This window comes from Equus przewalskii, chromosome 17, assembly GCF_037783145.1.
Source record: "Equus przewalskii isolate Varuska chromosome 17, EquPr2, whole genome shotgun sequence".
Lineage (NCBI taxonomy): Eukaryota > Metazoa > Chordata > Mammalia > Perissodactyla > Equidae > Equus > Equus przewalskii.
In genome coordinates this window covers 50,935,692-50,953,142 of record NC_091847.1, presented here as the reverse complement: position 1 = coordinate 50,953,142, position 17,451 = coordinate 50,935,692, and the positions used below count along the sequence as shown (strand labels likewise).

At 42.9% G+C, this 17,451-nt stretch overlaps 1 long non-coding RNA gene across 2 annotated transcripts; it reads right to left on the bottom strand.

Moving 5' to 3' along the window:
• Window positions 1-241: 241 nt before the first annotated feature.
• LOC139076813 (uncharacterized) lies at window positions 242-17,249 on the bottom strand. 2 transcript variants are annotated; one of them, XR_011528797.1, is made up of 3 exons: window positions 16,444-17,249; window positions 1,283-1,369; window positions 242-600 (listed from the first exon to the last, which is right to left on the bottom strand). It is a non-coding gene; the product is annotated as an uncharacterized lncRNA (long non-coding RNA). The 2 variants fall into 2 exon arrangements; XR_011528796.1 differs by lacking the exon at window positions 16,444-17,249 and having other exon boundaries at window positions 1,283-8,768.
• Window positions 17,250-17,451: the final 202 nt, after the last annotated feature.

The window sequence follows — 17,451 nt, the reverse complement described above, 5'->3', positions numbered from 1 at the left end:
TTCTGCTTACTGCTTATTAGCCTACTAGTGATGTCTGCCATGGGCCAGGCGACAGATAGAATAATGGGTCCACGTGTTTGCCATTCTTAGCCTGGTATTTCAGATGCGCAAAAGCTGTGTTAGACCATCAGCCTCGAACTAGACCACAACAGATCTATCTTACGTGGAATTTTGGAGCACAAGCCTGTGGCTCGTGAACAAATCCCCACTCCCTTCTCACAGACACTACTTACATAAAGAATAAATTTCAAATTGCATTCATTTTTACCACTTTTGCACTTGGAGGCATTAATCTACAGAATTCACTGAGTGGAACATTGTTGGGTGTTTACTCTTGACAATTGAAGATCAAGCAAAATATAAAACATGGACAATATTACTTTGGTTTAACAGCCAGCACTGCCATGTAGCAGGTCCCTCTTTCTCTGGAAGCAATTCCTCTTCTCTAGAAATCTCTATTTTCCATCTTCAGGGATGGGCTTCCAGTAGGCGCTCAACCACAAGATCCTGTCCTCTGGTCATAGTTGCTTGGTACCAAGATGGCTACTCGCCTCAAGTTGAGCTAATCTGATCCATTCTCCCGGGAATGTCATACTTGACCTGGAAGTTGCAAAGGTTGGGAGTTATAAGTAGAGTTGTATAATAGCACAGAGCTAGAGCAAGTATCTCCAAATCAGTACCCTACAGGGTCAGCTGGGCAAGCAGGCCAAGTATAATAAAAACAATAGTGCTACTGTGATTATAAATGGTAACTAACACTAAGCCTGTGTTGGGGGGTAAAATAGGGAGTGGTGGGGACTGTGGGGACCAGGTCCAACAGGAGAGACACGCCCAGTCTAAAGGGGCAGCTGCTGCTCAGCTCCAGCCAATTGTCGCCACATTGTTTGATTTTTTTTGAGAGAGAAACCAGAAATCTGGATTTTTATGTGAAGGTCCTTCAATTTTTTTAAGTTTTCAACTAAGTTTTAAAACTGTACTTGTCACATAAATCGTTACAACCTATGCTTCTGAAAGAAGGTATCTACATCAGTCAGGGTCCTGTCAGGACACAAATCACTTGCTCAGAGTGGAAGATTTTATAAAGGGACAATTTAATACGGGGTTGGGACTACAGTAAAGTGAGTGAGGCACTGACCTCAGGTGCAAAATTTAAGGGGGCCCCAAAAATCTTAGTAAGCAAGATAAATAATATTTTAATGCAACAGCTTAAAAAATAAAAATTAATAAAAAGCTATGATGAACAAAATATCAGCATTTTAAATAAAGACATCATCAGTATTACCATTATTTCCTTTTGCCTCAAGCTCCAATGTGACCCGGCACAGCAGCAGTCAAGGTGTAGAGAAACCTCAAGGGGTAGTACTATTCCCTGGAGGTGGTAAAAACAGAGCTGTTACCACATCTAAGGCCAAAGAGATGACAGGCAGGAGCAGTTACTAGAACTTGGAATGAGAAAGTCATGTCGAAAACGCCACCTTGAGATGATCTGTGACTACTGGCCAAGGGACTTGGCTGGCCCAAGGAATTCCCCATGGTAGGAGCTAGAGAGAGAAATACCCTGACCTCCCTCTCCTTTCTTCCTCTGATCTCATGACAAGATACACCATTGGCCAAATCCAACCAGAAGTCAAGGGAACAAGAGCCCACTGATCCAGTCCATTGAACCCATCAATATAGACCATAGAGCCCATCGATATAGTCCATAGAAGTACAAAGCAGGATGAGAAGGGTAGAAATTGGACTGGAGGGGCAAACAGAACAGACCCAGCACAGGCCTAGAATTCCTGCCCTGGTCCCCAGCCTCCCTGACACCTGAGAATTCAGAGAATTCTGAGACTCAGTGGGTTTTCCCAGTATCCTCCCAGCATAGTCCTTTTTCTGCTTAAGCTAGCTGGAATTGGTTTCTGGTATTTGCCACCCAAAGAATCTTACCTAACACCCTCAGCCTGCATGAGAGTGACTGACTTGTAGATAGTCAAACCCCAAGTGAATTCCACCAACACTCAGCATGCCCGGCCAGTCCCAACCCACACAGAGAGGTACCTCTTCACACCATCCAGCAGTATTTCAAGACTTGATTGACATGGCGTTTTCTAACTAATGACAATCCATTGAAAGAGAGATTGTTTAAGATTAGTTGTCCACAATAAAATGATAAAGTTGAATCCACCAAGAAAAGCTTAAGTGTATTATGATGAGCCTGCCCTAAATTTAGGTATTGAGTTACTGTTTGACCTACAATTCCCTGGATTTTCCCTTGGGGGAAGATACTATTGAATCTATCCTATGCAGCATCCATAGAACCTTGACCAAGATACTTATGTGGCTTTTTAAAAAGTCTGTAAGTAGCGGGTAACACGAGAAAGGCAGAAAATTTGATTACTCAAAATAAGGAAAACACAGGGAACTTCGTAAGAATAAAACTTACCCTGAAAGTGACTTTCTCTGAGAACCTTGTTTAGACACTGTTATGGGCTGAAGCGTTTCCCTTTAATATTCATGTGTTGAAGTCTGAAGCCCTAGTACCTCAGAATGTGACCTTATTTGGAGATAGGGTCTTTAAAGAGGTAATTAAGTTAAATTAAGGTCATTAGAGTGGGCCCAAGTCCAATATGTCTAGTAGCCTTATAAGAGGAAATATGGACACAGACACATGCACAGAAGGAAGACAGTCATCCACAAACCAAGGAGAGAGGCCTGGAACAGATCCTTTCCTCATGGCCCACAGAGGAAACTCAACCTTGATCTCAAACTTTGAGCCTCCAGAACTGTGAGAAAATAGATTTCTACGGTTTAAGCCACCGGGTCTGTGTTGCTTTATGACGGCACTAGCAAACCAATACAGGCGCCAGAACAACAATAACATACTTGTAAAATACTTGTAAAGTGTTTGTTAAATGCCAGGCACTGCTTTGAACGCTTTATATATATAAACTCATTTAATCTTCATAAGTTCTATGGGAGGTAAGCTCCATATTTATCATCCCCATTTCATAGATGAGGAAACTGAGGCATCAAAAGTAAGTAACATGCCTAACATCACACAAAAAAGAAGTATAATTTGGACGATAAACCCCAGTCTGAATCCAAAATCTGGACTCAAAATCTGTACTTATAACTACTATACCCTACTGCCTCTTGGGTATAAAACTTGTCTACAGAGGAAAATTCCTTCCCTTGCCCCAGCTCCTAAGCTGTTACCAGCTATACAAAATGAAAAGTCAGGTCACACGGGTGCATCCATATTCATGTACTCAAGCCCCTTTGATGAATCTGATATCCTTAGAGATATCAAAACTAGACTGTCATGGACTGAATGTTTGTGTCCACCCAAAATTTACATGTTGAAATCCTAACTCCCAATGTAATGGTATTGGGAGATGGGGCCTTGACAGGTAATTAGGTAATAAGAATGGAGCCCTCATGAATGGGCTTATACTATTATAAGAAGAAACACAAGAGAAAAGATTTTTCTCTCAGCCAAGTGAGGACACAAGAAGAAGTAGGTTGTCTACAAACCAAGAAAAGTGTCTTCTCCAGATACTAGATCTGCCGGCACCTTGATCTTGGACTCCCCAGTCTCCAGAACTGTGACAAACAACTGAGCTGTTTAAGTCACCCAGTCTATGGTATTCTGTCATAGCAGCCCAAACTGCCTAAGATACAGGTCTTAAAAAATCATAGTGTAATTGCAAGATATGAGTGATTGAACCAACCTTATCCAGCAATCTAGGCGTGCAATTTAGTTCAACATAATTTGATGGGGTTATACAGTGCTTTTCCAAGTGCTTATGGAAAGTTATTCTGGTACCCTTGGACATCAAATTCCTGTTGGTTTTACCGCTTATCCAGGGATGAGCCTCAGGACAATTAAGTGGCATGCAGCTCAGGCATTGCCGTTGAAACCCTTTCCTGCTGCTTGCCAGCATCAACACCCATCACCACCACCACCACTTGGTACAACTCCCAAAAAGGGTGACGGTGAGGCAAGAAGAGTACCTGCATCATAGGATTTTTGTGAGAATTTAATGAGCCTGGCACATAGTGGGCTCTCAGTAAATGTTAGCCCTTTTCCCCTTGCAACCAGTTGGCAAAAGCTTGTTCAATGCAGATGAAACTGTTCCTTATAAATTTGCACTGAGTTTACATTTTAATTCATTTTATTAAATTAAAACTCCTCTCCTGACTTTTGCGGAGTTAATGACAAATCAGCCTTGTGTGCAAGCAGACTGGAAAGACACAGGCTTTGCCCAATCTGTGCAGTCAGCACGTGGATGTGAGTAGGATGTTTGCTGCAGGAACACCTTCATCTCAGCAGCTGCCTGGAAGGGAAGGGAACTCATAACATCTAAAAACAGAGAAGAGGCGTTCTCCCCGAAAAATCAGTATTCTAAAAGGATGACCTTGTCCCATCCCAGTCCTGTTTTGGCCAGACTCTCCTGTCCATTAAAAGCGCTCCTGTCCCGCTGCTCTAAAATCCAGGAGCTGTGATTTATTTTGCAGTGCACTCTGCCAACCCAGCCCAGAGCGTGCTTCAAAATCCTGGTTTTCCTCTTTACACAAAAGAGTTTGGACAAAACAAAGCTGAGAAGAGCAGGGTCACAGGCTTCTGTACCCTATTGGCCAATGAATAGGAGACAACGGCAAAATAGAGACTGGTTGTCCAAAGCTTTGTGGACCGTGGGAAGTGGCGTTGCCAGGGTGATGATTTAGAGCCAGACCGGAGAAGCTGGTGTTAATAAGGACAGGAGGCTCGAGTCATGTTTCCTGAAAGGGAAGAGAGAAACTCAGAGGGAATTCACCACCAATTGGTAGGATTTCCATGTTTTGTCTAAAATATGTATTTCTAGCCTGCCTTATGTTGGAAAATTGTGTTCAGAACTCTGAACTCTGAACACAGTAGACTTATCACATCCTGACTGTCAGAGATAATTTAAAATCAGATGAGAGGGAAGGAAGGGAAGTGGAGAGTCATGGTTGTTGTCCAATCCAAGCCCAATAAAAGCCATTCGATAATGGTCTATTTATAAAGACATATGGGATGACCATTAGGAGCAGAGCCTAGGCAGTGGGCCCCACGCCTAAAGAGGGGTTTTGTGAGACACTCACCAGTGAGGGAAATCATTTAATCTGTTGGTACTTCAGATTAGATCACCAACAAGAATGAGTAAGATCCGTAGAATTTCATATTGGGCAGGGGGGAAAGCAGGAAGAGCCTGACTCCACACATTTAGTTTGGAATATTTACTATTCCTCTTTTATCTTAAAACCAGACCACATTGTGAGGGGACAGCAAATCAATGTGTTTGTTTATTTATGCCTAATTCATTCACTTACCTATTGAGGATCACTCGGTGTTCTGATTTCTGAACCAATACTGTATCTGAGTGAAAATTTGGGTTTTTCTAAGAGAAAGTCAACTCTAGACAGGTCTATACTCAACTCAAAACTCACCTCTGCACCCCTCAAGTCCTTTGCTCAGTTTCCTTGCTATAGAAACAAGAGAAGTTATTTATCAGCAAGTGAGAAAAGTCACGGAATGAGATCAGTGGACTGTGCCTGCTAATCAGCCACAAACAGTTTTTTAGAAACTAGGAGGGTCCGGATGAAAGGAAGTGCCAGAGGGCACAGCCAAGGAGCATGGTTATTTCTTCAGCACAAAATTGGGATCTCAATAGTTTCTGAGAGTTTATTAGAAAGGAAGCACAGAATTTTATAAGTTAAATGCACTCTTCTGGTTTATATCACCAAAACAGCGAAACCTTTGGCATAGCACATTAACGGCTGGGCAAGCGCCTTTATCTATATTCCCTCGTTTGATTCTCACTCCACCTTGAAAAGTCAACAAATAAGGTACTATTATCTCCATTTTATGGAAGGGCAAACAGATGCTCATAAAGAATATGGTGTCCAAGGAAGCTTTATACGCAAGCAATAACGTACCCTACATGGTTTTTATGGCCACCAAATAGTAGAGCCAGGACCTAAACCTAGATCCTCTGATTACTAGCCCTGTCCTATCAAATCTCAGGGCATGACTGCCACCACTCCCCAACGCCCAACATCAAACTTCCTGGTCGAATATATATAAGTCACAACAACCGCTTAGAGGCAAACTCCTTTCTCTGAGGAATTTCACTCAGACACTACTCTATAGCGTCCCAAAATCTTAGATCTGAAAATCACCTCTAGTCAAGTATTCATTTTATAAACAGATGAAAGAACTGGGATGCAGAGAGGTTAAGTAACTTGCCCAAAATCACACAGCTGAATTAACTGATGCATTGGTCAACTCAAATTTTAGGATCAACCCGGTCATTCCACGGTTTACAAGAAACAATTAGAAGGTGGCTATTTACATGATGGTGAACCTGATTAAACGTCATGTTTACGGGGGTAATTAAGTGGCCTTAATTTGATGCTACTGGTTCCCAAGTGATTCAAAGTTAAGAACTCAGGAGCTCCCAGGTTGGTGAGCACATTGAGGTGCTGGGAGGGTGGTGCACCCCGAGAGGGCAGGGCAGCTCGGGAACCTCCCCCATACCCTGCCTTGTGCATCTCTTCCATTTGCCTGCTCCTGAGTTGTAACCTTTATGCGGAACTGGTCATCGCAAAGCACTTTTCTGAGTCCTGCGAGGCCTTCCTGCCAATGTCAAACCTGAGGACGGGTCGTGGGAACTCTTGATTTATAGCTGGTTGGTCAGAAGGACAGGAGACCTGGGACCTGCAATTGGCATCTGAAGCGGGGGCAGTCTTGTGGGACGGAGCCCTTAACTTGTGGGGTCTGCGCTAACTCTGAGCAGTTAGTGTCCGAAATAAATTCTTGGACAGCAGTTGGTATCAGAGAATTGCAGACCTGATGTTGGAAAATGTATTTGGTATCAGAAAGAATCTGAGAAAGCTTCTAGACTAAAATGATTTTTAAAATATGTTGTTGGGATTATCACGCTTCTTATAAAAAATACACCAAAAAAGGAAAAAAGAAGAAAATAAAAATTTATCATAAAAAAACAAATATTCTGTTTAAACTTTAGGAGCCTTCCAAACATGTTGCTATAAATATATATGCGTAGCTATGTATACAGATTTTTTTACATAAATGAAATAATCCTACATGTGGTATGTATACATGTGCTTTTTTGCACTCAGCAACATCTTGAACATTATTCATGTTATAAATATAGATTCCCATCCCCCTTCCTAAAAATTAAAAATTCATAGCACATGCTCCAGGTGCAAGAGACAGGTAAACCAGTCTATCATTTGGGATGTAAATAACAGAGACCCCAACTAAAAGAAGCTTAAATGATCAGAAAAAAATGTATTATCTCTTATAACTAGTCCAGAAGTAGAGCAATTTTAAAGCTGGCTCTGAAAAGTTATCAGGAACCCAGGCTCTTCCTTTCCACCTCACTCTGTGATGGCCAGGTTTGGGCCCTGCCTATTATGTTACTACATTTAATTATGGTCCTGCCCCAGGTCCAGGGCGCACAAGTAGACAACAGTGTCCAGGGTCAGAGAAGGGAATGCCTCTTCCTCATTTCCCTTTTTTAAAGCAGAGAAAAACATTCCCAGGAGCCCCACTGAAGATGTCCCTTCTTGTCTCATTGACTAGAATTGTGTCACACATCCATCCCTAAACCATAATCAAAGGTAAAGGGGAGGAATTCAGGACTGGCTTAGAATAATCAAGATCCAGGCCCACTCCTGCCCCCTTTGAGTGGTCACTCCCCCACACTGTCATACAGTTTTCACAAGGGCTCACGCCAGCCCTGGTCACAGGGAAGGTCAGAGTCACTATTTTTCAAACCGAAGCTTGTGATCTATGGATCGCAAGTGTAAAATCAATTTAGTGAGTCACCATCAGCATTTTTTTAATGAAATAAAATTGCATAGAAAATAACAGAGTGCTTTGCATGCAAGGGCAAATATTGTTTCCAGAACTTTTTGTTCCAGCTTTTATATAAATACTGTGTGTGTGAGCGTGTATTGCATTGTGTTATTTCCTACCATGGGTCATAGTTAAAAGGCTTTAAAACCCACTGTGCCAAAAGGTGCTTTTACTAAGAGCAGAGCTCTGCCTTGTCCATTTCTGGGTCCTCTGTGCCTGGCATGTGAGACACTTTAAATATGTCAGATGAACAGAAGTGATGAAAAATTTGAGATTGACGCTCTGCTCCCTAATTTCCTCTAACAAAGAATAATGTATCATCGTATTTTCTGGCAAACTTCAGCCAGGTTATCCTTCCCCATGGACAAAATGATCAAGTGCCTACTTCTGGCTGCGTATGAGATGTGCATACGGCATGCTTTATTTCATTTAATCTCCCCAGCAATTCTGCAAAGTCAATTATTATTACCCCCATTTTCTAGTTGGAGCAATGATAGTTCAAGAAAAGTTAAGTAATTTGCTGAGGTTACAGAATAAGCGGAAGGACAGCAGGAATTGAAACAAGGTTGATCTGACTCCAAACACCTGGACCTTACCCACCCCCAACAGCGTGTTATGTCACCCACCCTTCGTGCCCCCCTAGAAGAGCAGGAGAGAGGAACAGCATGGCTTCCGTTCATTCAGGGTGAGAACTTCTTGCCCATACGTGAACACTTTGGACTTGGCCATTTCCGGAGACCTCTTAGCCTCGCCTCATCCAAAACTTTTGGGCTTCAAATCCCAAAGGACTCGCGCAGCCCCGGCACAGGCAGACACACCAAACAGTTCAAGCAAGCAGTCACAGCAAGGGTCAACGGGATTCCAGAGCAGAACACAGTCAACAGATTGGGGCTGTGACTCCTGGCAGCCCTTGCTGGCCTTCGCAAAGGCCTCCAGGGGCCCAGGCCCGGAAGAGCACATTGGAGGGATCATTCAAGAAGACCTGCTTTGGCCCATGGTTACCGGAGCACATGGGTCCAGCCCCCTGTCCACCACATTCTTAGTGACCTGGGTGGTTCCAGGCTTTCTAGCCCAGAGTCAGCAGCCATTGAAGCTCCAGAGTTATTTCATTAAACTGGTTTCAAGTTACAGGCTCCTTATAGGACTGAAGGGAAATTAAGCCTGCCCGCCTATTGTCTGTGCCATTAACAACCACCCCTTGCTCAGGGAAATCGCTCCCAGCTTGTGTCCCTCTACTGAGTGGGGCGGGGGAGGAGCTGAAGCCTTGGCATTACCAAATGAGGCCTAAAATGTCTCTGCTTTCTGAGTGTCTTGTTCCTGTCGCTCTGCGCTCTTGGAGGCCGAATCTTTTTGTGAGATGCCCGCAGTGCTTTTCTTCTGTGTGTTTCTTTCCTGTATCCAGAGGACAAGCACCATAGAAGAGCATCTCCTGTCTTCAGTGTCTGTCATTGCCATTAGCTTTCCAAGGGTCAACTGCCAAATATGCCACTAAATTTGATTTCACAGGAGGAGAATGGGGAAAACACACACACACACAAAACTTAATTTGGCCCAAGGTAGGTTTGCCCCCTTTTCCTCTCCTTTTTTAAACTTAGGCATATGGCTAACAGCTGAAATTCACTCTGGAGAAGAAAGTGTTTTCTTCATGCTAAATGCCTTAAATCTCAGCTTACCCTGTGTAGCTGGACAATGTTTCTGGATCTTTGAGTGGGTCAATGCAGATGTTACAAAAATCCCTCTCCTGGGGAATTTCCTTAGTCCTCTGACAGCCAGTGTGTGGACAGGCAGAGGGTGTGTGCCTTTGAGGGACAGTCTTGGAGTGTGTTCTTCTCCTGGAAGATTCACAGAGTGCAGAGGGTACCCAGAGGGGGCTGAAGACCCCTGAACACCTGCCACCACTGCTGCATGAGGTATGACATCACTGGGAGACATAGCGGGAACAGGATGATTTGGAGTCAGGGAACTGGGGTTCACGTCCCACCTCCACTGCTTACTCTGTAAGCAACATTAAATACATGCCTGAACCTCTCTGTGCCTCAGTTTAAACATCTGCAAAATGGGAATAGTGACACCTGCCACAGAATACGGAAAGGGCTTTGTAAATGATAGAGCATTATTATTCATAATAGTAGTAACATGAAGGAGACTGTTAGGACTCTTCTCAAATTTATCCTAGTGTTGCTACATCTGTTTCGTTTAAGGGGAAATTTTTGGAAGACAAATTTCACCGTTGTTGTCATCACTGTCACCTTCGCTAGTCAAACACCAGAAGAAGACCTGGCACTAGATGAAATCCGGCCTTCGACATCATGCCTAAAAGGCCAGTGGTCAAGACCTGTCAGACGTCAGAAACATCCCCCATCAGCACCCTCAGCTGCACCACATGCCCTCACTTAGAGCTGCGTTCAGACCACACAGCACCTTAGGGTAACTTTCAACTCTTTCTACCCGCTGTCTCGCACTATCTGGGTTGCACACATGGGCAGCCTGGTTCCTGTTTGGTGAACCACACTGAAACCAAGGGAATAAGAGCTAATGTAATTGGTTGAAGTCATTTCCAGAAATACACTACTGGGGACATATCAAGAAGGTATCTGGATCCTAAACAGGAAATCGTAATAATTAGAACTAATGTAGCATCCAAATTACTTTAACGAAAACAATTGTTACAAAATCAGATTACAGACACACCAAGCTTCTCGTTAGAAATTGAAAGAAGCTTGCTTTTTTTACTATGTCTCTTTATTCCGGTAAATTCCTTGCTCATTCTAGAATGAACCTTAACTAGTCACGATTCCTATAGTTGTTCATGAAAGAACACCATCCTAATTATACCTACTCTGAAATAGAGCTTGACCCGTGATGTGGGACCAACGAGGTTACTGTATTTGAGAGTACTATTAATGTACAGTCACATGAAACGTGTGGGCGGCCTCAGAATTAGGGCAAATTTAAATTAGTGCCAGACGACAAAAATACAAATGCTTTTTAGCTGACTCAGAAACGGGCTTCCCAGACCCCTAGTATTTCAGCACTCCATGCCCCAGTCCTTTATATAGAAATAGCTTTGAGGGGTGCATAGTCAGCATGCTCAGGAGCACTAACACACAAGGGAAAGTGGGATCTCTCTTCTTATGCCTGAAGTGACAGCAAGTAAGCAATCTAGAAAATGTGGGGAAAAGGAGGAAAAGAAGGAGCAAGAGACAAGATGAAGAAGGAAGTGGAAAGGAAAATAAAACACAATGGCTCTCACTGTGCCCTGACTCTGAGCTTGAGCTCGGAGTGTCCTGCTCACGCCCTTCAGAAATGTGGAGGGGCAGTGTCAGGGCTGATTCTGGGGAAAATTCTCCTTTGCTCTGCAGAAGTCAGGTGTCTTCAATACACTGTGGTCCATTTTCTCCCTGTTTCTCAGTGATGGGCTTGCCCTCTTAGTGACTGGCTGGAAGTGAATACATTATCATTGACCACTGACAAAGCAACAGCACATCTTCTGTCCCTGGGCACTTGCTGGTTACTCATCAATCACTTTTTATTGACTTTGAACTAAGATCCACGAATTCAAAAACTGCAATTTAAAATTTTATAGGCAAACTAATGGCATATTAACTCATACAAAGCTGATTCTTCAATAATGCACTTGAAGAGCAGAGCCCCTGCCGCTGATGGAGCTCTGGTTTTTGGTGTTTCACTAAGCAGAGGAAGGCAGTAACACTTATGAGCCCCTGGTGTGTGCCAGGCACTGTGTGGGATGCTTTACACGTATTATATGGAATCTAAGTTGCCACCAACTATAACACACCCATTATTTTATGTGCCACAGCAAAGTAAAAAGACTACCAATTAACTGAAGGATGCCATCCAGGGTATGTTTACTGTGAAGTTAGAGAAGCTTAAGAAGCCCCAAGGTCCCATACTTTCATGGATCCTCCCAAGGTTCCCAAAGGGGCCCCAGCAATGTGCTCACATGACCATATATTTTTGTAAAATTTGCAAAGATATTTTAACTGCCATCAGCCCACTGTCTCTTTCCACTCTGACTTCCCCTCTGTCACGCTTCCCCTTGTGTTGGGTGGCACTGGAGTAGCCGTAGGCAATTTGGGATCTTCGTAAAGGGGAAGTTGAGTTGGGGATACATTTAGTCTGGGTTAGGCAGGATATGTTGTTGCAGTTAAGTTGTTGCTAGTCATCCTGGGGTAGCAATGGCTTCCACCATTTCTACTCTTCACAACATCAGCTCTCCTGGCAGTGAGAGCCTCAGGTACAGAGCTCAAGGTTATATCCAATATAATCATGTCCCGCTGTGCTCATCAAAAGTATATGGCGTGGGTAATGGCAAAGAATCAAGGTTTGAAGTGTACGAAGCCAAAAATTAGTCCATGGAAAATTCTTTCAAATCTTACAGCTCACATATGAAAGAAACTTCATAGAAGTTTTCCCAAATTTGATGATAGTCCTAAAGATTTACCTGACATTAGCTAAAATAAGTGGTGAAGCTGGAAAACACTTATCTAAATTATCTAGAGTGAAAAATAAACTTCCATCAGTCAGAGAAAAGGAAGACTGAGCTGTCTACTCTCTCTATAGAAAACGACGCAAAATCACTGTTAGCCGGAAAAAAAGGTAGGACAAAGGTATTACAGAAGTGTGTCAGAAAGTCAATTAATAAATATTACCGTGTTCTTTGTAGATTTTATGGTGTTTGTGATATATGTCAGTTTTTTTAAATTTATAATTTGTTGTGATTTTTTTCTCACCTAAACAATTATTCACATTTTTATCTACTATTGCATTCATCATTTTAAATTCTCTTTTTTAGAAAGGTCCCCAAATAATATAAGATTCAGGCCCCATAAAACCTGGACCCACTCCTGGATGCCATCACAACTTCAGAGAACTTTTTAATATGGGGGAAGGCAGGAATATGTGTGTTAGAATTGATGAAATACATAATAGTATGTACTATTTCATTTAAATTCCGCAGAACCACATTGTGAGGTAGGTGTAATCACACTTAGTTTACAGATTAGGAAACTAGGCTCAGGAAGTTGAGTAATTTGCCCAAAATTAAGCCTTGGGTGTTAATAATGTTGTCATGGTTTCACCAGCAACATTCAAAACTCGAAGCCACAAAATGAGGCCTGTGTGCCCCTGGGGGGAATCACTTTTTGAGGAGCCTCGAAGCTCCCCTACCAGCCCTGAGTTAGTAAGATGCAGAGGCAGGAGCAGAACCAGATTTTTTCCTCTAAATCCTGAAGTCTTGCTACTACACTGTGCTGCAGCCTCTTCAGAACAAAACTGCTGTCAGCCACTTCCTCCTTATAGAAATTTATATTTCCTGTTAACTGTCCAAAAAGGTATTTCATTTTCTCCCTTCTGTGTAATTTTGCAATTAAAAGTCTTTGTCTTCCACTCAGGAGTTTTAGGAATTCAACAAAGGACCTGTCCCCAAACTCTGCTCCCAGCCCCAACCCCCACAACCAGGCCTGTCAGAGAAGACACCCCTTTGGGTTAAGACATTAAAGTCCCCTTCCTTTCAAAATACACGTCTACCTGGAAGCAGAAACTCAATAAGAAAGCTGTTCTTCCTCATTTGGAAGTTAACAAGAACCTATTATTCAAAAGCACAAACGCACAGGATTTGGGGAGGCAGGCGCAGTGTGGGCCCTGGCAGGGTTAGTGTAGTTTGTGGAGGGGCGTCCTGAATAGCCAGAGGGCAGCAGTGCTGTGGCCACTTTCACTCCCAGGCTACCTAGCCCGTTGCAGTTAACAAAAACTAACGGATGAGTTCCTGATGCAAAACTCTTCTTGCCCATTAATCCAGCATCACCAACTCAGTATTTCAGGGCAATATATAAGAAGGCCTATGGCCATTGCCACATTTGGGACTGTCCATCATGGAAGACATCATCACTGACCACCAGCCTGAGCTTCGGGTCTCCCTTCCCCATGATTTATGGGAAGAAAGCCAGGGTTTAAAGCAGGAGTTTAACCTGGAGTCCTTGAACCTCCTTAAAATTACTCACCAACTTGTTGCAGGAGTAAGATGAGACTGCGTTTTTTTAGGGAGAGAAGCCATAAATTTCATCAGATACCAAAGGGATCTATGAGCCCCCCAAACGATTGCGAACCACTGTTTTAGGAGAAAAGCATTGAAACAAATGTTAGTACAATGATGATACCAAAACCATAGTCAAACTTTTTTTTTGACCGCAAAAGCATTCTTTTTTTAAAGAAGATGTGTGTGTATGTATGTGATTAAAAAAAGGTTTCCTTACATTTAACTGGTTTGTAATGTTTCTAACTTGTTAAACAATCAGTTAAGAATTGCTATTATTAAATCATTAAAATAATGATTTAAGATTCACTTCTTTAAAATGGCTTGTATTACGATACTAGAGTGTTTATCAACTTTCCATTTTTAAAGTACTGGACCACTTTATTTTGAATAACATAATTGAGTGAGGATCCTATTTTTGGCCCTAAGTCAGACGACTAAACAGAAAATGTTGAGCTGCATAGAAACCATCCTACCCCCGTTTCATTTTGACCTTCTTTGCCCCAGCCAAATTTTTTTCATATTTTGCTCTGTTTTAAAATGCATTATTTATTACTTGAACTAAAGCATAATTTGTTTCTGTTGATATAAAAAAAACTCTGCCAACTCAACTAGCTTCCTGAATCAACAAAAATCACGATATTAAGGTTTACTTAACAACAACACAAAAAAGGCAGCGTTTCTTAAGAAAGCAGCTTGTCTCCTTCAACCATCATTTTACTTCCTCGATCCATCTTCCTCTGACATACGAAATGCTTTCATCTCATATTTCTGTTTCTTCCAGTCCTTGACCCACCACCCCACAGAAAAACTTCTTGACATCTGAGTCAGATGTAACCAGTTTGTAACTTTGAGAGAAAAGACCTCCAGCTGGTTTGCGAGAAGCTGTAAACTGGAATGAAATACCTTCAAATAGGAATGTTTCTTGGGCGTCGGTTGCACCTACATCCAAACTCATGCACTCACTGCCTTCAACACCACACCTTGGAAAGAGTTTGTTAAACTTATCGCAAATAAAGGGACAAACTTTTCAGGAGGTAGCATTTTTTTTTCATTGCACAAACGGTTGGTTTTGGGGTTTGGCTTTTCGGGCTTGTTTTTTCTCTTTTATTTCTGCACAGAAAATGTTGAATCTCCCTGCTCCTCTCCAGCCCTACTGACCACAGCAAAGCAGACACTGGCAATGTGAGAGCAGGTTAGTTCAAAACCCTTGAGATCATTCCTCCATCTGGGGAATTTCCCGTCTCACAGGCACTCACTTCCCCACAGTAGAAGCCAAAGAACTCACTTTGCCTGCTTCCCTTGAAGCTAAACCTCACCCATGGGATCCACGCTCTGCCAGTCAGATGATCTTACTCGAGGCTTCAAGTGAGCCCCACGTGGAAGCCGACTGTGCAGAATCCGTTTCCTAGAAAGGGTGGTAGTGGTGGTGTCCAGCTGTCAGGGGCAACAGCAGCGTGTGCTGAGCTGTGGAGTCTAGACCTGGAGGCAGCAGCAGGGGCCCTTTGCTGATTCACCCCCATGCTGGGATTGGTCTGAGCCTTCTTCCATCTTCCTGACCACAAAGCCTGACCCTTTGGCCCTCTTGATTTTAAGATTTTGAGAATGTCTAAATATCTTAAAATGTCAATAAAGTCCTTTTCTGCTTAAACTATCATGAGTGAGTTCTGTTGTTTGTATCTAAGATCCTTGAGAGACACAATGCCCAGAGAGCCCTGCGGGATCCCCAGGCAGCCTGCAGCCCCCTCCTCTTCTCACAGGGCCTTCCTCCCCCTCCTGCAGTGAGTTAGTTCTTTCCTGCCTCAGGCCTTCACCCGAGCTGTTGCCTCAGCTGGAAACGCTCTGTCCCCGGCTCTCTCCTAAATTCAAAACACAGCTCAAAAGTGACCAGGTTAAGTTCCCCTCGTACATACCCTACTAGCGTCCTATACTTGCCCTTCATGGTACTTATTACAATTAAAATTAAGTACTTAGTCGGTTAATTAAAGTTTTTCTCCTCAAAGGGACTGTAATAATTATAAAAATAACTAACATTTATTGAACTCTTTTCAAATACTAGGAAGCTTTCTAAACACTTAATATAGATTATCTTATGTAATCTTCACTGCCACTCTGGGGAAAGAATCGTTACAGGACCCAGCTTACAAATGGAAAAACTGGGGCTTAGAGAAATTAAATAGCAAATTCTAGGTCACACAAAAAGGATGTGCTGGAGCCAGGGAATCTGACTCTAGATCACACTCTGTGGTCTTCATAGCGGGTTCCTGACCCCACCCCCCAAAATAGTGCAAGATAAGCATTTAGAAGGTTGGAAGAAAATATTAGAATTTATCTATCTCTCTCTACATATTTATATGTATACATTTATCTCATCCTAATTAATTTATTTTGTATGTCCATTTTACAATGTATATAATACATTTTACATGATATATATATAATATAGTAATACATTGCATAATTTGTAAATAAATAAAAACAGCATAAAGAGGCTCACTTTTTTCCTACAGGGATGTGCAATGACGAAAGTTCGGAGATGACTGCTCTGGGCTCTGTGAAGGTGGGTGTCACTCACCAGTGCACCCCCAGCAGCTAGCACAGGGCCTGACACATAACAGATTCCCAGTGAACACATGTTGACTGAAGAGTGTCCCTCCTACAGTGACAACACTCAGCACCAAGAGAAAGAAAGCTCCAATGTCCCATATATAAGTTCAGGTTCCCGATATTTTCATATCTGTGAAGACTTCCTTGCTTACATCTTCTCTAACTCCGAATCTGAGACCAGCTGTTTTCATCAATGCTCAGAGGTCGTCCACTCCCAGCAGAGAATAATTTTCAACTGAGCAAGAGGCAGCGGCAGCCACTGGAGCAGCCTGTGGTTTCTCAGACTCGTTTGCATTGACCTGCCACAGTGGACTGGTGGTGCAAGGTGATGCTCAGGGACATATGAAGTCACTTGTGGAAAGTCTGCACCCCCAGTTCCTCTCTCTTTCTGTCTCTGCTCACCTCCCACTCGAACGAACTTGAGTTCCTCCTTTCGCTGCAGCTGCGAAGGCTCCTGGAGGATTGGGGGAGGGAGCTGCCCTGAGCAGGGAAGACAGGACAACAGGACTTCTATCAGAGTGAAGGGGACCGACAATTGGAGAACGTGGTCCTTCTTCCTTCTCTGACAAAGGGGTGTGAAAGTGGAATGTCACCAAACAAATTCTTGCTAAATTAAACACATTAAAATCACCTTCTAATGTGGGTGAAAAGATGCAACTAGCCAACCACATGGGTGTGGATTTCCCACAGAGCCCTTGAAAGCACTGCTTCAGACACAGGCTCATACCTCACAAAGGTTATTTTTCAGTCATTTTTAGAATTCCACTTCAGTTGAACCGTTTTTAGATAGGTTCGTGGGTCATTTCTTCTTTAAAAATCTAAGAAAGGGGAGGTTGGGTGGGGTGTAGGAGCAGCACAGAGCGGCCTGCAGAAACATCAGACCTAACCACCGAGGAAC